At 37.0% G+C, this 27,193-nt stretch overlaps 1 protein-coding gene and 1 long non-coding RNA gene across 4 annotated transcripts in view; one reads left to right on the forward strand and one right to left on the reverse strand.

Annotated features, from left to right (window-relative positions):
* PDE7B (phosphodiesterase 7B) overlaps positions 1 to 27,193 on the forward strand; it is a 309,365-nt gene that overhangs the window by 136,757 nt on the left and 145,415 nt on the right. The gene's annotated exons all lie outside the window — the stretch shown is intronic.
* Positions 1,917 to 26,934, reverse strand: LOC112644167 (uncharacterized). Of its 2 annotated transcripts, none has more exons than XR_004811259.2 (4): positions 26,582 to 26,934; positions 22,491 to 22,535; positions 13,261 to 13,415; positions 1,917 to 4,236 (listed from the first exon to the last, which is right to left on the reverse strand). It is a non-coding gene; the product is annotated as an uncharacterized LOC112644167 (long non-coding RNA). The 2 variants fall into 2 exon arrangements; XR_003126192.3 differs by lacking the exon at positions 1,917 to 4,236 and adding an exon at positions 10,206 to 10,283.

Below are 27,193 nucleotides of genomic sequence, written 5' to 3' on the forward strand. Positions count from 1 at the left end.
AGCACAGAAGCAGCCTTTTTCCCTCCTCAATTTAGGTAAAAAAGAGTATGTCTGTTGACATTCCCAACCATTTCCATGTGGAGGCCTTGTATAATTTACAAACAAGCCAGAAAGTTGTGTCTATGAGGGAATTCCTGTGGGCTATTATTGAAGGACTTATGGTCAACTGGTGAGTTGAATTAATAGTGAGCATTAAGGCAGATTGAACCTCAAAATTTGGGCAGATTAACAAAGTGACCAATATGAAGTTCCAGATTTCAAGTTTAACATTGAGTTTCCTATCTCTCACAAGACAAGCACTAGTGGTAATAAAAAGAATGCTTTCTTTCCTTAATGGGTCAAGTGTGCATGGACCAGCCCTTGTAAAAATTTGAGTCTATCCAGATAGACATAGGAGGAGGACTATAATTACCTCGAGTAAGCAAAGTAATAAAGAACAGCCAGAAAAACAACTAGAAATCTAAGAGGGACCTAGGGTCTATCCTTAAACTACCTCTTCAATAATCTCCTGTACAAGGAAACCAGTAGAAATTATATTAATAACTAAAGATTCTTCTCCCTGTATTGGATCCAGTTTTGAGTGTAAGGGCTGGGGGCAGAGGTCTCACTGAGGAAACACTTAAGAATAAATAAACTTGTTAAAGTGGATGAGTTAGTAAGAAATAATGCATTTCAAATAAAAATGAGATGAGTGTATCATACAAAGTTACATTACTAGAGTAAAAATTGGATGGTGCTCTCCTTAATGGGATTGAATATACAAATAGTACATAAGGTTTCTGTTACACCAAAGATACATTTGACCCCATCCTACCTAGAGTAAAAGGATGTATAATTATTCATTGATCTTTTGCAGCTAAGCGCATGTATATAAATGGATTCATAATCAGAAAACCATTAAGTCATTCAAAACCAACTTAAATGTTTCCTCCACAATTTATATAAGTCAAGGGTACACATAAACCCATAATTCACACAAAAAAATAATCGAGATATTTTAAATTCAAAAGCTTGCCTTTATTATATTAGAATGGTTTCTTTAAAATCTCATTTATCCATTTGTATTTAATAAGTACTTCTTGAGGATCTGTCATGGGTTTGGCATTGTTGAGAGTAAAAATAATATAGTACTTCCTCACAATAACTATAAAACACATATTAAATGGGTAGAAAATGCTACTAAATAAAACAGAACTATTACATAAGACTTCATATATTAAAGTTCTCATTTAAATATATGTTGTTATCAGAAAAGAAACATGGAATAGAAATGGTAAGTAGTGTCAGCAGTTGGAAGAATAAAAAACAAAGTTGATCAGAACCATAGGCTGTTTAAGTCCTCATTCCAGCAAATCTTCATAAAACAGCACTTTCATCAGTAGAAACTATTGGCCACCCATTCCCATTAAATCAGGTCTAATTTCTTCACTCCACAATCAAGGATGATTCAGAACTGGACCCATCCATCCTGACTTTTTTTTGGGTCCCCTCCCAACTCTGCATTCTTTTGTTGGTCAGACCATGTCCCTTCAACTGTTTTGTAGCCCTTCTATCCTGACTTTAATCACACTGGCCCTTCCTCCAGGTCCTCAGGCCACCCAACTCCCCTTCCCAAACCTTAACTCCCTTGCTCACCTCCCTTATCCCCAGTGCCCCTGGTTCCCACTTGTCCATCAAAATCAAGCCAAAAGCATGAAAGTTTTGCTGACAAATCCAGGAAAAAGAAGCCTTTTATATCAATGGAAATGTGTCTGACTCCCTGTATCTTGAAAACATCAAAGATTCCAAGAGATTTTTTTTTAAGTTTCACTTCTTTTTTTTTTAATTTATTTTTTATTGGTGTTCAATTTACTAACATACAGAATAACCCCCAGTGCCCGTCACCCATTCACTCCCACTCCCCGCCCTTCTCCCCTTCTACCACCCCTAGTTCGTTTCCCAGAGTTAGCAGTCTTTACGTTCTGTCTCCCTTTCTGATATTTCCCGCACATTTCTTCTCCCTTCCCTTATATTCCCTTTCACTATTATTTATATTCCCCAAATGAATGAGAACATATAATGTTTGTCCTTCTCCGACTGACTTACTTCACTCATGAACAGAAATCTCACAGAGGAAGACATAGACATGGCCAACATGCATATGAGCAAATGCTCTGCATCACTTGCCATCAGGGAAATACAAATCAAAACCACAATGAGATACCACCTCACACCAGCGAGAATGGGGCAAATTAACAAGGCAGGAAACAACAAATGTTGGAGAGGATGCGGAGAAAAGGGAACCCTCTTACACTGTTGGTGGGAATGTGAACTGGTGCAGCCACTCTGGAAAACTGTGTGGAGGTTCCTCAAAGAGTTAAAAATAGACCTGCCCTACGACCCAGCAATTGCACTGTTGGGGATTTACCCCAAAGATAAGTTTCACTTCTGAAAGAGATGCAAATAGTACTTTTTTGTCAAAACTGATCTCTAATTCCTGCTTAATCAGCCAATAAGGACACTCCCTGTGAGCCAGTTGAGAGGTGACAGTGGAAAAGGAACACCATTGTATACAAATGGAAATTCTGTCTTTTCTGAGGAGCACAGAAAATTGTTCCCCACTGTTAGAAAAGATAGCCATGGTGAAGTTCTTGAAGGTGTGTAGAGTGCCTCTAATCCCTGCTACATACAAAACAAGGTACTTTCTGTTCTGATAAGCTGATTGGTCTGAGAAAGACAATCTTACCAGCCCAGGGACACCAGTTCAAAGACCTGGCCATATCTATTACATGTAAAAGTATCTTACTATAAAACAATCTGAGTCAGTTAAAAAGAAATATTCTAGTTAATATATTTGTCAGGGAATAATTAGGAATACATGAAAATAAAAAGTAGTGAAAAGAGAATCAAAATAATCCTAGAAGTTTGTTCTCTTTAAGAGCCTATTGTATTGAAATTGTTTTTAAAATGTAATTGTTAACACTAATTTCCCAGTTTTCTTTAAATAAAGAGATAAACACAGAAAGATTTTCTTAATGTTTCTTCAAGTTCATTAACTCTCATTTAAAGCTCATCCTTAACTAAGAAAAACACCTCTATCTGAAGGTGACATTGCTTAGATACAGGAACCTTCCCATGAGGACATAAATTCCTTAGTATCAAACATACAAATCTAAACATATATGTTTAGAAAAATAGCACAGAATTTTCTAATTTCAAAATCATGACTTTACAATTTGGCATAATTATTGTCTCGCTTATAAACAAGCATGTCTTTCAAACTAATTTTTCTAGATTTCTAGATTTATTCAAATAGATTAAGCAAAGATACTTGCTCTTATTTAGATCATAAATATTTTTGAGCCAAAAAAAATCATATCACTCAGAAGCCCACTGATCTACCAGATGATCCCGCAACTAGCTGTTTTATACAATATATTATTTTGATTTCCTTTTAATTAAATATTATACAGACTCCCCAAAACTTAGAAGAAAGTAATAACACAGTTTTCTACCACTACAAAGGGCAGGAAAATGACAGAGACAGAAGTACAGATTTTTATCAATATAGGACAAGGAGGAGCATTTTGTAACTTCATTCTCTATCAATTTAACCCATTTAAACAATCTAGCTTTGTTGCACAGAGGAGTGTCCTCTCTTCCTTTTAACTCATTCTCAGTCCCATTCTGGAATGTTAAACAGTAGAAATATACTCATTTGACCCAAAATGTAGTCTTTAATCTTAGCCCAGTTGTTTTGATCCAATGCTGAGGAGAAAAATCCATCTGGTTACCCTAATTCTTTTCCAGTGTGCATAGCACATGTATAAGTAAATCTGAAGGACCCCGGGATGAATACAGTAAATATGTTTTTAGGTGTTTTCCCTCTCTGAGAAATAACAACCCCCACTTAGAGCAGAACGGTGCTGTGAGAATTAGTGACAGTAAATTCCAACCACAGTTCCTTGGAAATACAATACTGCGGCTAAATATTAAGACTGTTAAGAAACAGCCCATTCCCCAATCTTCAACTGGCACTTTAGCAACCAGGTCCAGAAGGAAGCTGGAAGTCATCATCCTCTTCAAGCTTGTGACTTTATTTCTGAGCTCATCTGTGGTGGTGGTGGTGGTGCTTGTTTACTGACTATGTGATAATTTCAAGAAGCAGAGGAAGTAGTTCATGTGGTAGAGAGAACGTGTACACGTTTGTTTCTTTTCTGTAATTCTACTACTAAGAATCTCTTCTAAGAAAATAATCTGAAATAGAGAAAAAAAAGCTTTTTGTACAGAGATGTTTTGATAGCATTATTTATAAAAGATAAAATTTAGTAATAATCTACATGCCTAAAAATTGGGGAGAAATGAATTTGCCATAGAAACATATGTTGAAACATCATACAGCCATTAAACACTATATTTGCAAAAAATTATGACAAGAATATTTATCTACATTAAGTGAAAAAGAACACAAAATGATATAATGCCAGCTAAGATATATACATAATATATAATATATGCAGTATGCATCTGTATAAGACTATTCCAAATAGAAGGGTAACAGGAAATGTTAGCAATGTCAGTAGGCAGAGATTATACATGATTCTTCCCTTCTTAGAATTGTCCTTTTATTCTCCTCTTACTACAAGAAGCATTTCTCACATTTTACAAAATACACAGACATGCGCACACACACACAGCCACTGAAAATGGAGCCAGAAAACTTATTTTCCAAACTATCTTACCATTGTAGACCGTGTGACATTTGGCAAAACCTACCCATGCTTCATTCATAGACTCTTGCAATTTTATCTCATAAACTGTGCTAGACTTAACTGATAAAATATATTTTAAATCACTTTAAGAATAAAAGTTCTATATAATTACGTAACAATGTTTCATGGAAGTAGAGAAAGAAGACCTTCCACAGTCATTCCAGGTCAACCTATATAATGAGGAGAGAGTTTTGCCATCATTCCTTCTGCCACTGGTTAGAATTTTGACCACATGAAGGAAACGGTGTAGCCTGTGGTGAAACCTAGTTCCTATAGACTAAGCAAAAAATACATAGTGTAAGTTATTTATCATAATAAACAATATGTTTCAGTTTAAATATACAATATGATATGTATTTTGAATTATTTTTTAACCTTGCCTTAAAATTCACAGCCATGACTTTAAAACTCTAAAATGTGATACTAGGATATTATAACTCATTCTTTTTCTATTTCTGATCCAAATAGTGGAAGTAATGAAGGAAAGAAAGGAGGAAAAAATAGAAAGAACTCAGAAATACAGCTCCAAAATCTACTGCAAGGGGGGGTTGAAAAATATAATTTTCCTATGTACTAAGGAAGAAGAAGAAAAAGAACAGTGAGCATATCATCTTTTCTCTGCCACACACTCGTAGGGGAGAGATAGATTCCTTAGAGCCAGAAGCATCAGAGGACTTTAGCCAATAAGTTGTCTGTGGTTCAGTACAGTTTGGGAAGAGTGAGAATATTGTATAACCTGAGGGATACTTCATAATCAGATGATATATTTAAAAAAAAGAAATCACAGGGTTCAAAAACTATGGAATCTTTGATTGTTTTTTGAAGTCAACCTTTAGACATTCTTTACCAGGGTTTAGGAACTTCCACCCCACAGGAGCATGGGTAGGCATTGGACCTGATTCCATTCCTAGACCTCGTTTATTTCAGTTCACATTCTAGTTTTTCTCTTATCTCCTAAAAGAAGCATTTCAGGCTTAGCAGATACTTTGACAAAGCTAACAAGATCTGGAGTCAGTTTCTAGTATGCAAGCCAAGTTGAAGAAAACAAGAAGCTGCAAATGGAAAGGAAAGTCAGAAACACAGTAATGAAAACTGTATTCCATACCCGGGATCACAGAAACATAAGAGGTCAGGGTCAAGAGGTTAGGGGAAAACATCAAAGTCCTGTAAATAGGGCTAGAACAAGATCAGTTCAGAGAAACAAGTCCAAAAGTCTAGCCCCTGATGGCCTGGTAAGGGTGCACATGGAGCTTCCAGATTTTCTGCATGGGAGGTTCATTCACTTGTAATTCTATCTATGCCATGTGCTGAGCAGCCCACCTCTCAGTCAAATGCTAACATTACCAAGACCCTTTGCCTTGGAAATTTATGCTTTACACACATCTCAGACTCAATCACAAAACTGGGATTTGTCTGTTTTACTCTCACAGATGGTTGATAAAGAAAGAGATTCATCCTAATAGTGATTTTTCACTTCTAACAGCAAGAAAAAGGGGGGGAAAAGGTTTTTTTATTTTCCTTTTTCTTTCTTTACAACAGAAATATGTATAGAACCTGCCCTGGAGGGGATCCCTGGGTGGCTCAGCGGTTTAGCGCCTTCCTTTGACCCAAGGTGTGATCCTGGAGTCCGGGGATCGAGTCCCGCATCGGGCTCCCTGCATGAAGCCTGCTTCTCCCTCTGCCTGTGTCTCTGCCTCTCTCTCTCTGTCTCTCATGAATAAATAAATAAAATCTTAAAAAAAAAAAAAAAGAATCTGCCCTGGATTCTCAGGCTGCTCTGTTAGCAATATTCTATGGCTCCCAGTATGTAGTCACCTCCCTTCTCAAGGGCATATTATATAGAAAGAGCATCTTTCTTCTCAGAGTGAGACTGATTTTAGGTCACCAAGCATCTGTTTATCACTACTTATTTGGAAATACTACAGGATATGAATCATATAGCCAAAGTATGGTAAATACAATTATTTCATAATAGAAATATTTATTAATAGTTGCTGTATTGACCAACCTTGGAATCACTCTTTCGCATGATTGCTATATCTCTTTGTCCAAATGTGGATCTTGGTCTTTCGGATATTCTCTTTTTTTACCCAAATTTGTCTGTCTTTGCTAACCAAAGTCTTGCTGTGGACTGATCAGAGTAGGGAAGCATTAGAGTATGTGTATATTTCTAAGTGTCTGAATTAACAAGGGATAAACACTATGGATAGTGACTAATGTGATGAACAGGCTCAATTAGGTCCTCACCTCTGACAAAATCCAAGCTGGCTGGGCTTGGAATTATAGGATATGTAGACAGCTGTCATCAGGTTTCTGTTTTCATTTTTTTCTTTAAAAAGGAAGTTGAAGAGTGTAAATTTTATTGGATTGGGGGGATCGAAGTTCTTGAGAAATTATAATGATTTAGAATATGGTTTATGTGTCTGCCTTGGATGAGAATTTAAGGTCTTTGTTTTGTGTATATCTCTATCGTAAGGTAGAAAAGCCAACCCCAGGCTAATAACGCATTTGCAACAATTTGATAAAGGAAAAATAAACCAAAAAAAAAAGCACTTGAGCAACCCCTTTGACTTCCCCAATTTAACAGCTTTAGCTAAAAATATGCCACATCTCCCCTCTCTCAACTCATCTTACTCCCATGGGGTACCCACCTCCTTCCCAGCCCATTGTCTACAGTCACTTTCCCATCTTCTGATTGCTCAGGAGGAGCCACTACCAGCAAAACGAGGCCTTTAGGACTCACTTTTTCCTGAGAAACTGTGTACTCTTGATCTGTTGATCAATTCACACTGTGAATTGTAGGTCCTCCTCCTCATCAGCAATGTCCAGAGAATGGGAGAAATCAAGATGCCTTCAGAGACTGACATGCAGTCTTAGCCTAGAGTCTTAGCCAAACTGATGTCAGTAACTTTATTTTGTCCCAACGAACTCATTTTATGAATGCCTATTCACAAATAGTTTTGGAGTCATAATATGGAAAAGTTAGGGAGTGAGCAATGTGTGTTTAATGTCTTTTCCATTTTTTTGTGAGTACTCATGGAGCCAAGTTTCAAAAATACAAGGTTTTCAGCAATTCAGTCATTTTAGCTGGGAATTGAGAAAGGGGTGTGTGAAAGTCTATATACAGACTATGTATTAGTTAAATATATAAGAAAAATAAGGTTATAATTCTTTTGGTTAAAAACAGTACCCTGAAAATTAAGCTATAGTATGAAAATAAGTTTCTCCTTTTTCATTAAGAGTCAGTTAACATCTATTTTCTAGTATTAACTTTTTTTCCCACATTCTCTTCACTGTGGAGAGTAAAATTAGCTCCATTCTACAGTTAGGAAAATGGAGATACATAAAACATTTTCAAGGGTCTCATCCAGTAATAGAAGAGCCAGACAAAAGCTAATGACTTACAGATGTAGGATATTTTTCAAAGAAGAAGTGACAAATCATGTTATCTTTGAAGTAACATGTGTAGAACTAACACAAATGTTTGCCGTTGAAACTTACCATAGTCAGAGGGAAAAAAAATCTTTTTCATCCTTTTTATTTTAAAATTCCTTTGTGTATGTAGTCACTTCTCTAAGACTAAGCCAAGTTATTTTTTTAATGGATAACTAAGTTATGCAGCAAGTTAAATTAAAATTTCCTTGTAATAAATCTTAAAAGTTTCTTTCTCTTTTTCACCAATTCTTTCATGGGAGAAAAACTTAGGCATGATAAGTGGCCAATACTAAGGTCTTCTTTCTCCACAAACAATAGACAGGAAGATTTGTTGAACTGAGGAAGTCAGCCCTCTGGTGAATCACACTTACTGTGCACCAGGCACAAAATTTCTGCCTCCAAATGGCTTTCAGACTAGAGGTGGTGGATAAGACAAGTGTGGTCTTAGGAGTGAACATGGACAGCCACAGGAGCATATGTAAAGCCTTCAGATTTGGTCTGGGGACCAGGATATGATCTGTGAAGAAGTGAGAGCCAACTAAAATATGTGTAAGAATTAGCCTGGTAAAGGAATGTGCCTGGTGAAGGATTGTGGGTAACATTTCGGAAAGGTGGAACCAGAATGTGAAAAGACCCAGAAGGAAGAGAGCCTATAGCATTGTAGAAGAACCTAAAGAAATCCAGTGTGACAGGAGTGATGGCGAGTGGGAATAATTTACCTATTGGAATATCCTTTTTATACTTTATGAATATATTAAACTTATGGACACTCAGTAGTGTGCTAGGTTGAACAGATAAGATTAGATCTAACTGCTGACATACCACAGAAACTTGGATAAATAGAGAGACTTTGGATATGGCCAAAGATTTGAGTGTTTTCCTTTAATGATAGATTTTCCTTGAGCTTCCTATTGTAAACTGGGTCCAAACCCAAGTACTATAATTTTTATAGAACTTTAAGTACTGTATAGTACTTTTATAGTACTTAAAGAGTTCAATGGATTTTTTTTCTTAAAAGCTTGTTTGCATTCTGAGAAATTTCCTTCTTGTCCAGTTAATTTTTATAAAAATATCTATTGAGATCATTTTCCTGATTTTGGAAGTGCTACAAATTCATTCCAGGAAACTTGGAATATATAAGAAAGCTATATATATATAATATATACAAGAAAATAAACTTACCCAAAATACCACCAATGCTGATAACCACTATCAATATTAACTTCTATAGAATATTCATTATTATTTTCTAAGCTTTTCTATAACTATATTTTTCGCAATTTGAGTGTATTCCTCCTTTTTGTGTATACATATACATATGATATATAGTCCATTCATTTTAAAATTAATTTAATTACATAATTTACAAATATATTCGTCTTTTGCATGCTTTTATAGAATTCTATATCCAGGGTGTAACTTTTAGCTCGGTTGAAATTAATTTGTAAGCTATAAAGCTGTTGTATTTCAAAGAGATTGGGGATCATGCAGACCTCTATTCATTGGTTTTAAGACACCACTAGGAAATGAAGTAGGTGGCAAGTATTATTATCACTATTTTGCTGATGGGGCATCCAGAGTAAACAGTGGTTGCAAAACCAGGACAGGGCTAGAAATAAACAGGTTATTTTGAAAGTAGGTAGCGTATAAACTGTAAGTGAAGTTTAAAAATGATGATGTGTATTTCTATTGAAAAACTCATCTCTTTGAAATAATAATGCATAAAACATACTAGCCCTCTGTTACTTTTCCATAAATTAAGACTCAAACCTGACTTTGGGAAGTCTACATGGATATCAATGGAAAGTGGAGCCAATTGCATGAAGTTGCATTGCCAGAACCTTGCCTGAAAGCTTACACAGTATATTAGAGCTTCTAAAAGATTAAGTTGAATACAGATGCTGAAGTTAAAATACACATAAATGCATGTACATGCAAACACACAGACACACACACACACACACAGAGAGAATTTTAAGACCAAAAGTAGCACCAGAGCCAATTCCATGATATTTTTATTAGCAATCTTTACTTGGGCACAATTTTGCTTGAAGCTGGTGGGATTCTTTTTCCGGAGTCAAGCTGGCAGAATCAAGCCTGTTGGGAGTCAGCAAACCACAATAGACGTCATCAGATCTCTGGTGCTTCAGGATATACATACTGATCACTGCAGGGGTCAGGGAAATATTTTTTTTTTTTTTTTGCTTGCGTAAGCTTGCAAAATTATCAGCGGATATAACCCTTGCCTTTCTTTGAAGTGTGAGCTATCAAAAACTAAATAAACCAGATGGAGCTGTTTTCTGATTCAAGGTGACAGAGCAAACCAATGCCTGAATGACATTTATTTTTAAAGATGGAAATAGAATTACAAATTTACTACATCTAATTTGCACCTTCCTTTGAAAACATGAAGCCCCAAAAGAAATTTTCTCAGGTGTCCTTCCTCCTGAGGATAAGTAATAAAATTGAAAATAAGAGAAAGGTAGGATGATTGACCACACAATACATGAAGTTAGCCAGAGCATGAGGGGAAATTAGCCACCCAGGAAAGAAAGTGACAAACACTGAGTGGGTGGCATTCAGATAACTCCTATTCTCCCTGTGACCAGATAAATATACATTCTTGATTCCCAAATTCCTTCCATTCTTGGTGCAATACTTGAAAAAATTTTGACCAGGTTTTTGGCATTTTCATCTTTTCTGGGAATACTTCTAAATGACCTAGGGGAAATTTTCTAAACCAAAGAACAGTTTTGGCAGCAAAAACAAGCCTCAGTATGTTTTATGATTGAGACAAAGTAATTTAGCCTTTTACTCATGCAAGAATCTATGAGAACTTCTATTTAGGATGAATAAAGTGAATTTGCTATTATGGAAAAATGTTTTAAATTATATTATTTTAACTGTATAAATGAAAATGATGATTGATGATTCGGTAATAAACAAGAAGAAAGTAACTAGATTATTAATATCATATCAGTGTTGTAATTTACTCTGATAGAATTAAGTTCCCGACTTTATTCTATTCTATTTATTTTGCTACTTTCTCTGTTAGCATGTAAAAAAAGTGTAAAATAACCCCATTGGGCTTTGTTTTTCTCATCTGCACAATGGGGATAATAGGTCCTATTCCAAAGGGTTGCTGAGATGATCAGATAATATAATATAAGTAAAATGTCTAACCCCATGGCTGTACATAGTAGATTCTTTCCGATTCATCTCTTTCTACCTTCTTGTTATTTTCTATGGCATTTGAGAAAAGTGTATGAGGACTTCAGTGGATTAATTGTGTAAAGTCCAACTAGCGAAAACACAAAGTCAGGTCTAAAGGAGCTGCCATTTAGGGGTGCTAACTACGTACCTGGCACATAATAAATGTTCTATAAATATTAGTTATCATACCACACACTTCATTTTATCCTCACAATAACTCTGGGAAATGTTTATTTTCATTCTCATTTTCCAGCTGATGACACTGAGGCTTGAGAGGTAAAGTAACTTGCCCAACATCACACAGCAGGATTATGACAGAACCAGAATTGCAGCTGAAATCTGCTCCAGAGCTCCTGGCCTCTCCACTAGAACCACGCCACAGCTACTGGAATATTGGGCAGGAAGGCCTAGGGCAAATTTAATCATCTCTGGAACAGAACAGGGAAACCAGAAGTAAGCCAAAAAGACCTCTGGAAATAAAAGGCAAAGTAGCTGAATTCTCATCTATGCATTCTAAGAGAAATTATCAGTAGCTAACTATAATCCTCCTTATTTACAAGACACTTAACCAGCTGGTTTCGCAGCCTCTAAGATGGTTTAAAGCAATAGAACTGAAGGTAGGGGACAAGTTACTATAGCCAATCATCTTAAAAACAATAAAAATGACTTCTAAAAACCTGTCAAGTGTTGACCCAAAACTTTTAAAAACCATAATAGCCTGAGCCATTTATCATAGGAGCAAACGACCTGAAAACACCAAAAAAGTCCTTGAAGTATAATTGATATTCATCATAAAGTCATTTAAATTATTAAATTGTTAAAGTAGAACAAAAATGTATCACATATTTCATATTTAAAAAAAAACAAATTTTAAGGTACCTGGGTAGCTCAGTTCCAGTGGCTGCCTTCCACTCAGGCAAGATATCAGGGCCCTAGGATCAGCCTCTGCACTCAGCAAGAAGCCTACTTCTTCCTCTCCCTCTCCCTCCTGCTTGTGCTTGCTGTCTCTCACTCTTTCTCAAATAAATAAATAAATAAAATATTTTTAAAAAATTTCATCCAAATTTATTTTTTTAAGGTCAGGGGCTTAAATAGGAAATACCAGTAAAGATTAAATACACCTCCTCTGATGATAGTATTAGCTAGAGGGCTATGACAAAATTAATTTTTTCATCATTAACTCAGAAAACTTAACAATACAAACTTTAATCTTCAGCTTTACTGGACACTCTTGCATCATATATAAATTTTTGAATTGTGTGATCAAAGTTGTGATCAAGTCTTACATCAGGCAATATACAAACACCTCTGACTAGTATGGTAAATGAGTTCTTGCATGGTTTAAGAAGGAGTTGGAAAAAAAAAAAGAAGGAGTTGGTAACTTTTAATCTCACCACTAATATTTTAACATAAAATGTAGTCAGAAAGAAAATGAATACATTTTCTGGAAATACACAAACTCCTAAACATTCTTACCTTAGGCATTTTTTACTGAGCCTGTTACATTTCAACATCTTTACGTTACTTCCATTGCACTAGGTGGTTAAGGACTATGATGGATACTATCGGGAGTTAAACTTTCAGTTGTATTAAACAGTGACCTGAGATTTTGAAAGGCACAGTTATCTTTTGACTCTTATCTGTAACTCTTCAGACATCTTGATCATTTGGGACAAATCATTTGATCACCAGAGGAATCCCAATCTCAGCATGACTGGTGAGACAGAATATATTCAGCCCCACATTGCAGATCACTGAATCCAACATAAGTCAGGGAGACACACTCCCACCCCCAGAATCCTTGGGAAACCCATAAATGAGACAAAACAGCATTTGAGATAAGGACTGATTTTTCTTTCACCTGTTTCTTCATTGAGAGCATCACTTCTGCACATTCTCTATTTAGTCTCAGACTCGTATTATGTAGTCTTCTTTCACGGTAGCTCCATACAGATGGGATCAATATGTGATCATTCTGGGACCATATTCTTCACCTGAAGACTTTAGGTCCTTCTCCTAAGTGGTATTGGACAAGCATGGAGATATCATACTTAGCATGAGTATGGACTTAGCATATGAGCATTATGGTCAACCTGACTAACTACAATTAATTCCTCATCATCACAAATAATCTTGAATCCAATCCAGTCAGAAAAAGAAGGCCATCTCTTGGCATGAATCTGGACTATCATGCTATTGAGTCAAATGAAAACCTTTGAATACTCTAAGCAACGAAAAGAACATGGTGCCTTCAAAACAAAACAATATGAAATCCTAAATTGCCTTAAATAAGTCCAATAAAGTTCTGATGTTTCTTAAGATATTTCCATACTTTAAAAATATATATATTGAAAAACACTCCGGGGTGCCTGGGTGGCTCAGTCAGTTAAGCGTCTGCCTTCAGCTCACGTCATGATCCTGGGGTCCTGGGATCAAGCCCCACATCAGATTCCCTACCCAGTGGAGAGTCTGCTTCTCCCTTTCTCCCTCTGCCTCCCCCCCACCCGCTCCTGCTCATGCTCGTGCTCTCTCTCCCACTTTCTTTCTCTCTCTCAAATAAATAAATAAGTAAATAAATAAAATCTTTAAAAAAAGAAAAACATTCTCATTATAAAAAAAATGTTGGTGATTCTGTTTCACTGATCATTTAGGACTTAGCCTATCTATTAACTGATTTTTGTGACCAAGCATTTCTCACCTTCAGTGGCACATGCCTGGGTTTCCCCCTTCCCTCGGTAGACCCAGAAATGCTTCATGGCCACCCACTCATCTTAGTCTCTATTTTTACAAAAATATAGCCTCTAGTCTCTGCTTGTGTCCACTTCATGAAGTCTTTATATATCTTACTAAGTGAATTCTTTCAAATACAATCATAGAAGTAAATACTACAGAAATACAAAGTATTATTCTTAAATTGACTTACTTCTGAGGTTAATAAATGATTCTCTGGGAATAAAGTGCTCAACCAAGTAAGAAGAATAAAGTTAAGGACAGTCTAGGACTATTTAGCCTATATTTTTCTAGTACAGTGTGCCTTGCAAGAATGTCATTGTTTATACGATTCAGAAATTAATTCCCAGAAAACAAATTTTAATTAATTAATTAGTTAATTTTTGTTTATGGTAGCACATAACCACTGAATATCTTCTTGTTAATGTATTTGTGTGCTTGTGTATTTACTTTCTGGCTCTTCTTACTGGAATGTAAAATCTGACTTGTTCAAAGCTTCGCGTCATGCCTAGATGAGGGCTGCCTTCTGTGGAAGGTGCTTAATAAATATTATTCAGCACTGTCAAATTTACTTTCCTGTCTTGGCTATTGACAAGCACAAGAAGAATGAAGTCTTGTGGCTCTGAGACCACCTAGAAAAACTTTGTCACCTAGGGTCACACTCTCATAAGAAATCTCAGAGTTCTTTCATTATGGACACCATCTCATGGCAAAAGAAAAAAAAAAATTTAATAGAAGATTTTGAAATTGCTTCATTTTTTTTCAGGCCATGGGGATATCATTTAGAAAAGTGCTACTTTGGGACGTCTGGGTGGCTCAGCATTTGAGTGTCTGCCTTTGGCTCAGGGCATGATCCTGGGGTCCCACCCGGGATCAAGTACCACATTGGGGTCCCTGTGTGGAGCCTGCTTCTCCCTCTGCCGGTGTCTCTGCTTCTCTGTGTCTCTCCTGAATAAATAACATCTTTTTTTTAAAAAAAAAGAAAAGTGCTACTTTAATGGCCTTAATGATGTTCCTAAGGCCTAAATAGGTAAAGGAATTTCCAGAGTGTTTTATCTATCTACCAGCCAAGGACATGCTTCTTACAATGTCCTAAGGGACTGACTTATAGGTGACAATGCCTTGCCAAGAAAGTCTTTGATAATTCAGTAACTACAGTAACTTTGATAATTTAGTAACTAACTCCTTTGATGGAGAGTGAGGAAAGAATGATATCTGAAAAATTCTCCTCTAGGAACAATTATGCTACAGGGGGTTTCAAGAGATTTAGGAAGAAACTAGTTCAGCATTTGATGTTTATGGTTATCTATACAGATCAAACCAAAAACATTTATTTTAACCCATTTTATAGAATTAGATCTGAAGAATCTTCTAGATGATCTGAAACACATACTAGAAGTTAGAACATGAAGGATAAAATGACAGCAGACCAATATTAAAATGAAGGGCCCAGTGCCAATAACCTCCAAGGTGTTGGAGTATCCTTTAAGATCATTGCTAGTGAAAACCTGTAAGTTTTTCCTTTTAACTTTATTTTTTTTTATCTTTATCTTCTTTTCCCCCTATCTCATTGACTGCTCCACACTAAACGCATAATCTTTATTTTTTCTTACTTTACCTCTTCTATCTTTTTTTCTTCATATATCACGTTCTGGGTCTCTTGATGGCACCAGGGCTTACTGGTGCCAGGCCCACAGAGAAGAGAGCAGATAATTTGAAGGAAATGATAATATCTGGCTTTTGTGGAGTGCCAACTTTGTGCCTGGCCTTGTTCTATATACTTTCCATAAATATTTTCATTTAAGCCTCTCAATTGACACAAAAACTCAGTCTAATCTTTCCAACACCCTGGTTCTATTGGAGAATAGAGGCTATTTTGTTTAGTTTCTGAAAACTCTGTCTTCAAAGGTTCCAAAGGAAAACTCCCAAGAAATGGCAACTTGAAGAAAACAGATATAGTGGCACATTTGGTGAATAGCTTAGAGATGAGAAAGATGCAACAATTAGGGGAATCTTAAGTGAAATCTCAAGTATTTTTCTATAACACATCTTCTTCTCTTTCTTTCTTTTTTTTTTTTAGAGAGAGAGAGCACATGAGTGGAGGGTAGAGGAGCAGAGGGAGAGAGAGAATCTTAAGCAGGCTCTATGCCCAGCACAGAGCCTGAATCAGAGCTCGATCTCATAACCCTGAGATCATGACCTGAGCCGAAATCAAGAGTCAGATGTTTAACTAACTGAGCCACTCAAGTGCCTCTATAACCCATCCCTTTTATTTATACATTTGTGTTCTTGAAGGAAAACATGACTTTACTAACCATGTTAATGGGGTGAAAGTTCTAACCCTGAGGTAATTTCAAGCAAACCAATATATAGTTTAGGTCAAAAAGAGTACTTGATTTTGCAACACCAAGTATCCTTTCTGAGGTTTCCCAAAAATGCTGTGGCTGTCCCACACAGAACATTCTCCATATTTTTCCACAGAAACAACAGTGCTATTTCAGCATTCATTGAGATCGAGACCACTTTGGGAGGCACTCTAAAGAAGCTATCAAAGAAATAAACACCTGTACTCCTATGACCTAATGTGTCATAAACATTAAAAGCAAATTTTACATGAAAAATAGACCTAGAGGCAAATGCTAGATAAAATAAGACATCAATTATAATGTGTAAAAAGACATGGAATAATTAGATTTAATTGAATTTAATCAGACAAAGATTTGGAGTATTTACTGTTCTTTTTTTCCAAATAAGTGAATGAATTTGTTAATTATTACTGGGTCCAAAAAAGGGGGAATACTGAAAGTAGTTGAGCATCCTGAAGGTCAGAATGATTTGCCCAGGGTTCATACTTTCTTTTTTTTTTTTTTTTTTTGGAATGTTTCTGAAGAGCCAAGCCCTTCTGTCACTTTGCAATGCTTTTATAAAAGAAGGTGCGAAATGGGCACTCAACTCTGTGGTCAACTGATATTTGACAAAGCAGAAAAAGGATATCCACAGAAAAAGGACAGTCTCTTCAATAAATGGTGCTGGGAAAATTGGACATCCATGTGCAGAAGAATGAAACTAGACCATTCTCTTACACCAGACACAAAGATAAACTCAAAGTGGATAAAGATCTAAATGTGAGACAAGAATCCATCAAAGTCCTAGAGGAGAACACAGGCAACACCCTTTTTGAACTTGGCCACAGCAACTTCTTGCAAGATACATATATGAAAGCAAAAGAAACAAAAGCAAAAAATGAACTATTAGGACTTAACCAGGATAAAAATCTTCTGCACAGCAAAAGAAACAGTCAACAAAACTAAAAGACAATCTACCGAATGGGAGAAGATATTTGTAAATGACGTATCAGAAGAATGGCTAGTATCCAAGATCTATAAAGAGCTTATTAAACTCAACACCCAAAAAACAGAAAACCCAATCATGAAATGGGCAGAAGACATGAACATAAATTTCACCAAAGAAGACATACACACGGCCAACAAGCACATGAGTAAGTGCCCTGCATCATTCGCCATCAGGGAAATACAAATCAAAACCACAGTGAGGTACCACCTCACACCAGTGAGAATGGCAAAAATCAACAAGACAGAAAACAACAAATGTTGGAGAGGATGTGGAGAAAGGGGAACCCTCTTGCACTGTTGGGGGAATGCAAGCTGGTGCAGCCACTGGAAAACTGTGTGGGGGTTACTCAAAGAGTTAAAAATAGAGCTACCTTTTGACCCAGTAATTGCACTAGTGGGTATTTACCCCAAAGATACAGATGTAGTGAAATGCTGGGACTCCTGCACCCCAATGTTTATAGCAGCAATGTCCACAATAGCCAAACTGTGGAAGGAGCCTCAGTGTCCATTGAGAGATGAATGGATAAAGAAGCTGTGGTCTATGTATACAATGGAATATTCCTCAGCCATTAGAAACGACAAATACCCACCATTTGCTTCAATGTGGATGGAACTGGAGGTGTTATGCTGAGTGAAGTAAGTTAATCGGAAAAGGACAATCATCATATAGTTTTATTTATATGGGGAATATAAGAAATAGTGAAAGGGATTATAAGGGATTATAAATAGTGAAAGGAAACTGAGTGAGAAAAATTAGAGAGGGAGACAAACCATGAGAGACTCCTAACTCTGGGAAACAAAGGGTAGTGGAAGGGGAGGTAGGTGGAGTGATGGAGCAACTGGATGACGGGCACTGAGGAGGGCACTTGATGGGATGAGCACCGGGTGTTATACTATATGCTGGCAAATTGAACTTCGATAAAAACAATTAAAAAAAAAAAAAGAAGGTGCTATGTAAAGATGATGTGAAGTTTATAGGCTTACATTTCCTAGCAGAAGGACTGTGAATATAAATGACTAAATAACCACATTTACCATGTGGAAGTGAAGCTAAGGAAAGGAACTGAGGCAGAAAACAGAAGATCCCTGGTCTGCTGGAAACATGGCTGTCCTCAGCTTCCTCCCTGGTCCAGTACTCCAGGATAGAAATCAGCTGGACCAGCTTTGAATTTCCCACATGTATCATCATCCATGCAAAAAGTGACCCAAGTTATTTCCTTAACACTCGGAAACACTTAAGGCTCCTTCTTCCCTCCCCGTTTTCTGGCCAAGCTGTCTAGCAAACACAGATGCAGCTGGCATAGTGATACTGGCAGAAGCCTTGCTAAATAGCCCCCAAAGGGAAATATCTCTCCGGCCTTGGATAAATCTAGTGGACTCCATTCACCAATTCCACATCATCATTCTCTAGTTCTGCTGCAGTTATGTTTAAACAACATAGAAACTCCTCTGATCGTCTTTCATCACTACTCCCAGATAGTTCCAGTGCATGGCAATGGCAATCACAAGGGGTAAATCAAGTCACTTTTCATAAGGAATAGAGTTACTTTAGTAGTGTAGGGTTTGACTTGAAGAAACCACCCCATTTTGGGAGGAACATTCATCTAAATTTTTAAAAATGTTCATGTGCATTATGTTCTTTCTCCCTGGTCATACTGAGGAAGCAGGACTTTCTTCAGCACTTCCTGGACAGAGGTGTAGCAGAGATCTAAAGAAAGCCCAATCTGATAGTGACAGTCATGACCGCATGGCAGTGTATATGGCTTGAAGAACACAAGATGTAAACCTGCCATGAAGAATAGCTATAGAAATAGGTGCAGGGGTCATAATTATTTTTTCTTTCCTTCTGTCTTTCTTCACTTAAGTGTTTATTGTGATACAGTGATACAGCCAGACATAGTTACAGTCTATGAATCAAACAGAGTTCCTACTGCTTTATCCAATACCTTAGCCACACAGGTAGTATAGCACAGTGTTAAGAGGGAATGCTCTATAATCAGCCTGCTGTGGTTCAAATCATCCTTCTAAAGCTTGATAGCAGATGAATTTTGAGCAAATTACTTCCATGGGGGGGGGGGAGGTTCATGATAGTACCTACCTCATCTGGGTTCTCATAAGGAGAAAATAAGGCATTTCACTTAAATGCTTAGTACTGTGACCAAGTCCATAAAAACTCAGAGGAAATGGCTGTGCTCAGGTCTGTGGGAATCCAGGGCTTAAGGTATCTGGGTAATGCTTCATGATTGGTAAAACTAGAAAATGATCTGCTATGGACTGAATGTTTGTGTCTTGCCAAAATTCATATGTTAAAACCCTAATTCAGTAGGATGGTATTAGGAGATAGGGCCTGGGGGAGGTATCTATGTCATGAGAGTAATCCCTTATGAATGGGATTAGCGTCCTTATAAGAAAAGACTCGAGAAAGGTGACATCTCTCTCTTCTATGAGAGTACAGTAAACAGCAGTCCCAGGACGAGGACCCTCACCAGAACTTGACCATGATTTCAGACTTCTAGACTCCAAGGCTTTGAGAAATAAATTTATGCTGTTTAAGCCACCCGGTCTGTGGTATTTTACTATAGCAACTGAAGCTAAGACATAATCTAATTGAAATTGTTAATTTGTTTCTAAAGTCCCTTAAAACCCTAACGCTGCGTGATTTGTCTTTCTTTGCTCTCTTAGAATAAGAACTACCATTAAGCTACCATTTTGCTAGCAACATGTTATCAACTCACCAGAGAAAAGTAGTAAAATTATTCTTGAAATTTTAAAATCATTACAGCTAAACTTCTGAAAATTCTATCAGCAAATAAAAAATAATCAGCAAAAATATAACCAACCACTCATGTTTTCCTGGCTAGATACAAACTCTGTATAATATAGTTCACAATTTTTAAAAGTTTTATATAGATTCCTACACCTTGTCTTCACTGTCAAGATATGGAAAAAATGTACTGAAAATAGTTGTTCGACATCATACTAATAACAAACACAAATTGTGACTGTTGTGTCCATATTTACATTGTAGCCCTACAATTCATTGTGCTTTATAGTCATATGTGTATCTGTTTCTCCATTAAATTTGTAATTAATTTTAAGTATAGGATCCAAGTTTGTATATACCAATCACTTAGCATGGGGCACTCAGTAAATTGAGAACCACTCAGATAAATGCTCTGAATGAATCAATAGATAAATGAAGAGTATATCACGAGGACTGTATGTCGCAAAGTATGAAATAATGGTCCCTTCTGTCTAAATTGCAAGACAAGACAGAGCATCAGAGGCAAATAGTGATACAAATGAAGTTATCTTGCAGATCAATGAAATGGTTAAGAGGTGCCTGCTTTGTTTAAACAGAGAGGTGATCTGAAGTGGAGCACAAAGCTTTCATAAGGAAAAGGAGACTTTTTCTGAAGCTGATGAATGGAAAAGTCTTTCCCAACAAAGTGAGCGACGATGTATTTGTTTCCTAAGGCTCCAGTAACAAATTACCAAACATTTAGTGGCTTAAAACAACATATGTTTCTTATAGTTTTGAAGATGAAAAGTTTGGAATAGGTCTCACTGGGCCAAAATGAAGGTGTCCACAGGTCTTCATAACCTTCTGGAGGCTCCAAGAGGGAATCTGCTGTTTGCCTTTTTTTCTTTTAGAAGCTGCACTCATTACTTTTCTAGAGGGCTCCTTTCTGTCTTCAAAGCCATCAATGCCCAGTGAGTCTTATATCTCACCACTGTGACACTGACCCTCCTGCTTCCCTCTTTCACATTTAGGGACCCTTGTGGTTTTACTGGGCCTGTCTGATAATCCAGAAGTGTTTCCCTATTTTAATTAATGTCAGCATCGGCTGACATAGTCATTGCATCAGCTACCTTTATTCCTTTCTGCCATGTAACCTAACATATTCACAGGTTCTAGGCATTAGGAAGTAGATATCATTGGGAGGCCAATATTCTACTTACCATACAAAATATAACAGCACCTCTGGCATGTCTGGCAACAGTATAATTTTCACAGAAATTTTGTGTGTCAAATGTAAGCTCAGTGAGTTTACAGAACTAAGTGAGCGGGGAACCTATTTTTGAAAGCATTAAATGCCCCATATAGGAATTTGGACTATATGTATAAGTAATAATTCGCATTGTGTCAGATTAATATTAATATTTTCATCGCTTTTCATTTGTTACATATTTGAAAATGACAAGATCATAAAATACGTCCAATTCACAATGCTGCAACCATTAAAGATAAATAAGACTTCACTGAGTTTTTTTTTTAATGGTTAATGAGAGGTTTGAAAAACACATTTTAATAGTAGCTCAAATCAATTGATTCCTCAAAGTTTGAAAGCAGAAAAAAAGTAATAACAGCATTGAAAAGGCATTTATTAAAAGGTGATTCTGGAGTTGACCCCTTATATGCTAATCAAAATACACAGATGTAAGAGTAGCAAGGTATGTGAACATACACAAGTCAAAGTTAAGCATATTTTACCTTGCACTTAAAAGAGGCAACAAAACATTAACCTCAAAAGCAATGGTGGATCAGAGAACAAAGAATGCAAGAAGTCTCATTATCAGACTGTGGAATGAATTCAGGAAGGTGGTCATGGAGAAGAGAGTAAGAGGACTCAAGGGTTCAGATAAGAAAATAGGATGAGACCAGTTAGTAACCATATGCTATGGGCAGAAGGATATGCAATCATTTTAGATAATGTATGGAATAGAAGAAGCAAATGTAGTTAGCATTTGAATGTGGGCTGGAAAAGAAAGTTGCCAAAAGGAAACTCTTAAAGAATCTTTTCATGATGAAGACCTGATCCATACAACAATGTTTCAGATATTCTAGGGTGCTAGACTTTCTTTCCTCGATAATGGTGCCGCTATTATTCTTCCAGCAATGCTACATATCAAGAGGGGAGGGGCGGGAGAGAATGCCCGTATTGTTCTATACAGCGAATGCCTTACACATGGTCTGTATGCTATCTACTAAGTGGCCTCACCTTACCTTGATTCTCCTTCCAATGCAGAGGAAAACAGGGTTCCAAATCATCTAAAATAATAACCATGATATATATTAGTTTTAATCTACTATCTTCCATCTTTCTCTTCCCTGTTTTTTTCAGTTACCCCCTGGGAACAACAGGAAATATAGGTGTTCATAACCATAGCAAAGCAGTTAGCCTGAGAAAGAAGAAGGAAAGACAATGGAAAAACAAAACAAAACAAAACCACCAAACTGTGTTTCCAATTACCGGCAGATGCTTTCATTTATTCTAAGTGTTCTTATTTACTTAACTGTACAATTTTTTTTAACTGTACAAATTTTTAATTACGTAGAAGTGGTGGTGTTCTAGCCTCGTGCTCTTGATTACCCTTGTCTTCCAGTTGATTTCACATGCCTCTTGCCTCTGGCACCACTTTCCCACAAATACCACGCCTGGACTGCATAAATTCTGAGCAATACCTGATAAAGAGTGCAGCCTGTTGCAGAGTTTATCTTATTTATCTCTTGTGTTTTGTGTTTTGCTGTGGTTGTGACATTGCAGTCTATTTCTCTGAGTCAGCAGCACCATGGCTGTAGTGCTGTGAATGCCTACTTTCTTTTTTTCCATCTTTGCTTAGTGGAATCATCTGGCCACCATTCACTTGTGCCTGGAATATCACAGTGGGAAAGATTACCAGGCTTCATCCAAAGACCACTTTACATAGATGTCTAATAAGTCAAATGAAGGAGCAGGTCTTGGTGAGAGTATCGCTAATGATGGAGATCAAAGACCCGATGACTTTCCTGTATATTCTGATTATTCTGAACATAGCAATAGGAGACCAACAAAATATTGGAAAGAAGGAAGAATGGCAAAATTGGCCTAAGCAGATTTTGTTTCACATTTGGTGAGAAAAGATCTTCAAAAATAGCCATTTGCTTGGAAGTTAAGAGTCCATCATATATATTATTCATCACAGTGGCTTATACTGGACCTTGAACCATATTTTTATAGCTAATTCATAGGGGGAAAGAAATGAATGAATGAATGAAACAAAATTTAAAAGCCAAGTAGTTGTTCAATGTCATGAATGTCACTGGATACAGTCCTGCTCTTACACTGTGGTTCTGGTTGCTTATTTCCAATTGAGAGTGTTTGACTTGAGCCAGTATTGATTGTTTTCAAGAGTCCTAATATGTGTATCTGTAAAGATTAGGACTCCGGCTGCATATTCTTTCATAAATAACTAATATGGAAGAGGCAGAAAGTATCTGCTACATGGTAGCCCTCTAGCCTTGGGACTGAGAGTGTGGTCCACCACCAGCAGCTTTGTCAACCCCAGGGAGTCTGATACAAATGCAGAGTCTTAGTTTCCCACCCAGAGCTGCCCAATCAGACTCTGCACTTAATAGGATCTCCAGATGATTTGTATGCACACTAAGCACTTGAAAAGCATTGCTCTGCAATAGCACCTGAGAGACACCTGCAGGCATAGATATTTTATGTAATTCATAACCACCAGGAGGTAATAAGTGATAGGGGAAAAAAATAAAGAATACTTTGAAGAGGCAGTAAGATTATACTCCCTACACCTGTAGTAGTTGAAATTACCTTCTTCCGAATTGACTTCGAACTCCATAAACATAAGCGTTAATGAATGTCAAAGGAACCAAAAGCTCCTGTTAGAAGATTTTGTTTTTTTACCACCTTCTCGTTTTCCTTTTATGTTATGTTATATTGATAATTTCTCTATGTGTTTTTAGTGGTCTAGCTTTTATTGTTATTATTATATTAAGAGAGAAAAAAACCTCACTCAGGCATTCCTCATTTCTTTGAGGGCTGTCTAGATCATCTGTCCTCCAGCCTCCTTGAGGTCTACTCAGCCTAGCCTAATTATTGAGAGCTTCCAAAATTCATAGCTCCCACTGGAAAAAAAAAAGTAGAAATGTATTTCTGACTTTGCTTAGGCCACTTTTTAAACATTATATTTGGTTTTACACACTACACTTCTTTTAAAAGCACATCAATTAAATGGAGTCTAGCAAGGAGCAATCAAAATTATAAAAATGTGGGGCTCCTGGGTGTCACAGTTAGTTGAGTGTCTGACTCTTGGTTTTAGCTCAGGTCATGATCTCAGGGTCGTGAGATCGAGCCCCATGTTGGGCTCCACACTCAGCACAGAGTCTGCTTGAGTTTTTCTCTCCCTCTCTGCTCACTCTCTCTCTCTCTCCCTCTGTCTCTCTAAAATAAATATATAAAATCTTTAAAAAAAATTATAGGGGCACCTGCATGACTCAATTGGTTAAGCTAAGCACCTGCTTTTGGCTCTGGTCATGTTATTGGGGTCCTGAGAGTGAGTTCTCCTTCCAGCTCCCTGCTTCTCCCCCTCTCTCTGCCCCTTCCCCACACTCATGGTCTCTCTCTCTCTCTCTCTCTCTCTCTCTCTCAAATAAATAAACAAAATCTTGAAAAAATTTGTAAAAATGCTTGAGGCATACAGACTCCCAAGCAAAAATGTGAGGCCCACTTGAGTTAGTGTAGGGGCCTAAACACAAACGTTCACAACCACAGCATATGACAGAGCTGTACAATTCATGAACATCAAATATACTATTAGTCATTATGGGCAGAAATTGAAATTCCCAAGCAAGAGAACCTATACAGTACTAACCAGAGCACTAAATAATAATGATGCAGGCTGACACTGTAGGTATGATTCATGGGCTGTTTTAACACCTCCAGAAGGCAGGTACAATATTTATTCTATGCAGACACTTCTTTTTTACCACTTATTTTGTCCTTTGTCTATCTATTCTCATCCACACTTCAATCATTTTGCCTACTTTACCCCACCTTTGTACATTAAATCCCTCACTACCTCTCCCATCGGACCACTGTCCAGTGCTCTGATACCCCCTCCCCACCTTTGATTTACTCTGCTTCTGCATTCTCTTGGGGAACACAAATTTCCAAAGTAGGACCTACTACAACAGTTGGGTGGTTGACTTTTCTGCTTTCTAATAATTCCCAGGAAAGCATGGCTAAAATTTGAGTTTAGGTAAATTGTCCATTATAATATCTTATAGCTTAAAACTAATCATTTAAAAAAATTCAAAAAAAAAATTAAAAAAAAAATAAAATAAAATAAAAAAATAAAAAATAAATAAAAATAAAAAAATTCATAGCCCATTACAATTTTAAATTAACTCACAGGTTAGTCTTATTTTACTTTTACAAGATCTCAGTGTGACAGGTAAGGTAGTTATTGGCATCATACCCATTTATGGAGAAGTCACTAAGTTTGAGGCAAAGCTCAGTGGTGAGTTGAGATCGAAACAAACTTTTTGTAACCCTAAGTAGTCTTAGAAGGCTGTTGTTTTGGATATTCCATTGCTGTAGCTATTTATTCAGAAGTTGATGCACTAGGATATGAAATTATGAAAAGTATACTCCACTTACAATCTTCCACAATTGGAAATAAGTTCTGAAATCCTAGAAAGGTTTAAGTCAGAGGAGCATTGTCACACAGCAAAACAAACAACAGGTTGTTCAGTAATGGAGAGAATAGCAGGGGATGGAGGAGTTGTTTATTTGTTTTGAGGTGTTTTTTTGGGGGGAGGGGTTGTTACTACAAAATAATGTCTTTTTAAATGTATGGGTTTTCAACAGCAGGGAGGAGGAGCAAAGTGGAGAAAACCAAGTCTTCCTGCCTTTGTGTTCTCAACCTCTGTCTTATTGGACTAGTTTGTTGTAGGTTAACTGTCAGAGACAGTAAACTTAGCATTAATTAAGATGTCTGAGATCCACGCTCCGGGGTGGCTCAGTCGGTTAAGCATTAAAAGTCTGCATTCAGTTCAGGTCATGATCCCAGGGTCCTAGGATCAAGTCCCGCCTCTGGCTCCCTGCTGCTAAGGAGTCTGCTTCTCCCAATACCCCTTCCCGATGCTTGTGCTCTCTCTCACCCGTACTCTCTCCCAAACAAATAAATAAAATTTAAAATAATAATAATAATAAGATGTCTGAGAGCCAAGATAGAGATCTCATGTTAGCTAAAGCCTGATTTCTCTCTTTAAATGTGTAAAGCAAAGAAACAGAAGAAGCGGTAACTCACAGTGAAAACCAGAACCTGGGTTGAGGAAGCCAGGCAGGTCCCCGGTGTCTGAAAATGGTTACACAAGAGGCTCTCCCTTCTGCTCTCTCTTTCATTATTAGTACATATCTGGAAAGTGAATAAGAGAAGACTTGGTCGTAGTTTAAACACCTGTTATGAAATCAAACTGTGAATCTATTTTTCCTACCTCATCTTGCCCCATCTACTCTCCTCCCTTTCCATGTGACAGTGGAGATGTGTGCTGCCTTATGTGGTTGGTCTGCAGACCAAGTCTCTCTCCCTATTTGCTGGCACCGTTCCTTGAGATTAGTTAAGGCTGAAGTTATTACATTTCTATTTCTTTTGAAGGTCACTGTAAATTGTTTGAGCTTCTTCTACTTAGACTATATTAAACAAAGTTGAAAGACCTGGTTTTTCCCTCCTCACTCATTTTGAACTTCATTTGAATTGCATTTGTGAAACCAAGGTGGTTTTGCACGTGTGTGCGCGCACGTGTGTGTGTGTGTGTTTGTGTTTACATCTGTATTTTAACTGATGGAGAGGAAAGCCAGGTCAAAATTAATAAACTCTCTCAACAGTTTGAAATTTTTCTTTAAAGATAGAGGTAGGGCA

Source organism: Canis lupus, chromosome 1 (genome assembly GCF_003254725.2).
Source record: "Canis lupus dingo isolate Sandy chromosome 1, ASM325472v2, whole genome shotgun sequence".
Taxonomy (NCBI): Eukaryota; Metazoa; Chordata; class Mammalia; order Carnivora; family Canidae; genus Canis; species Canis lupus.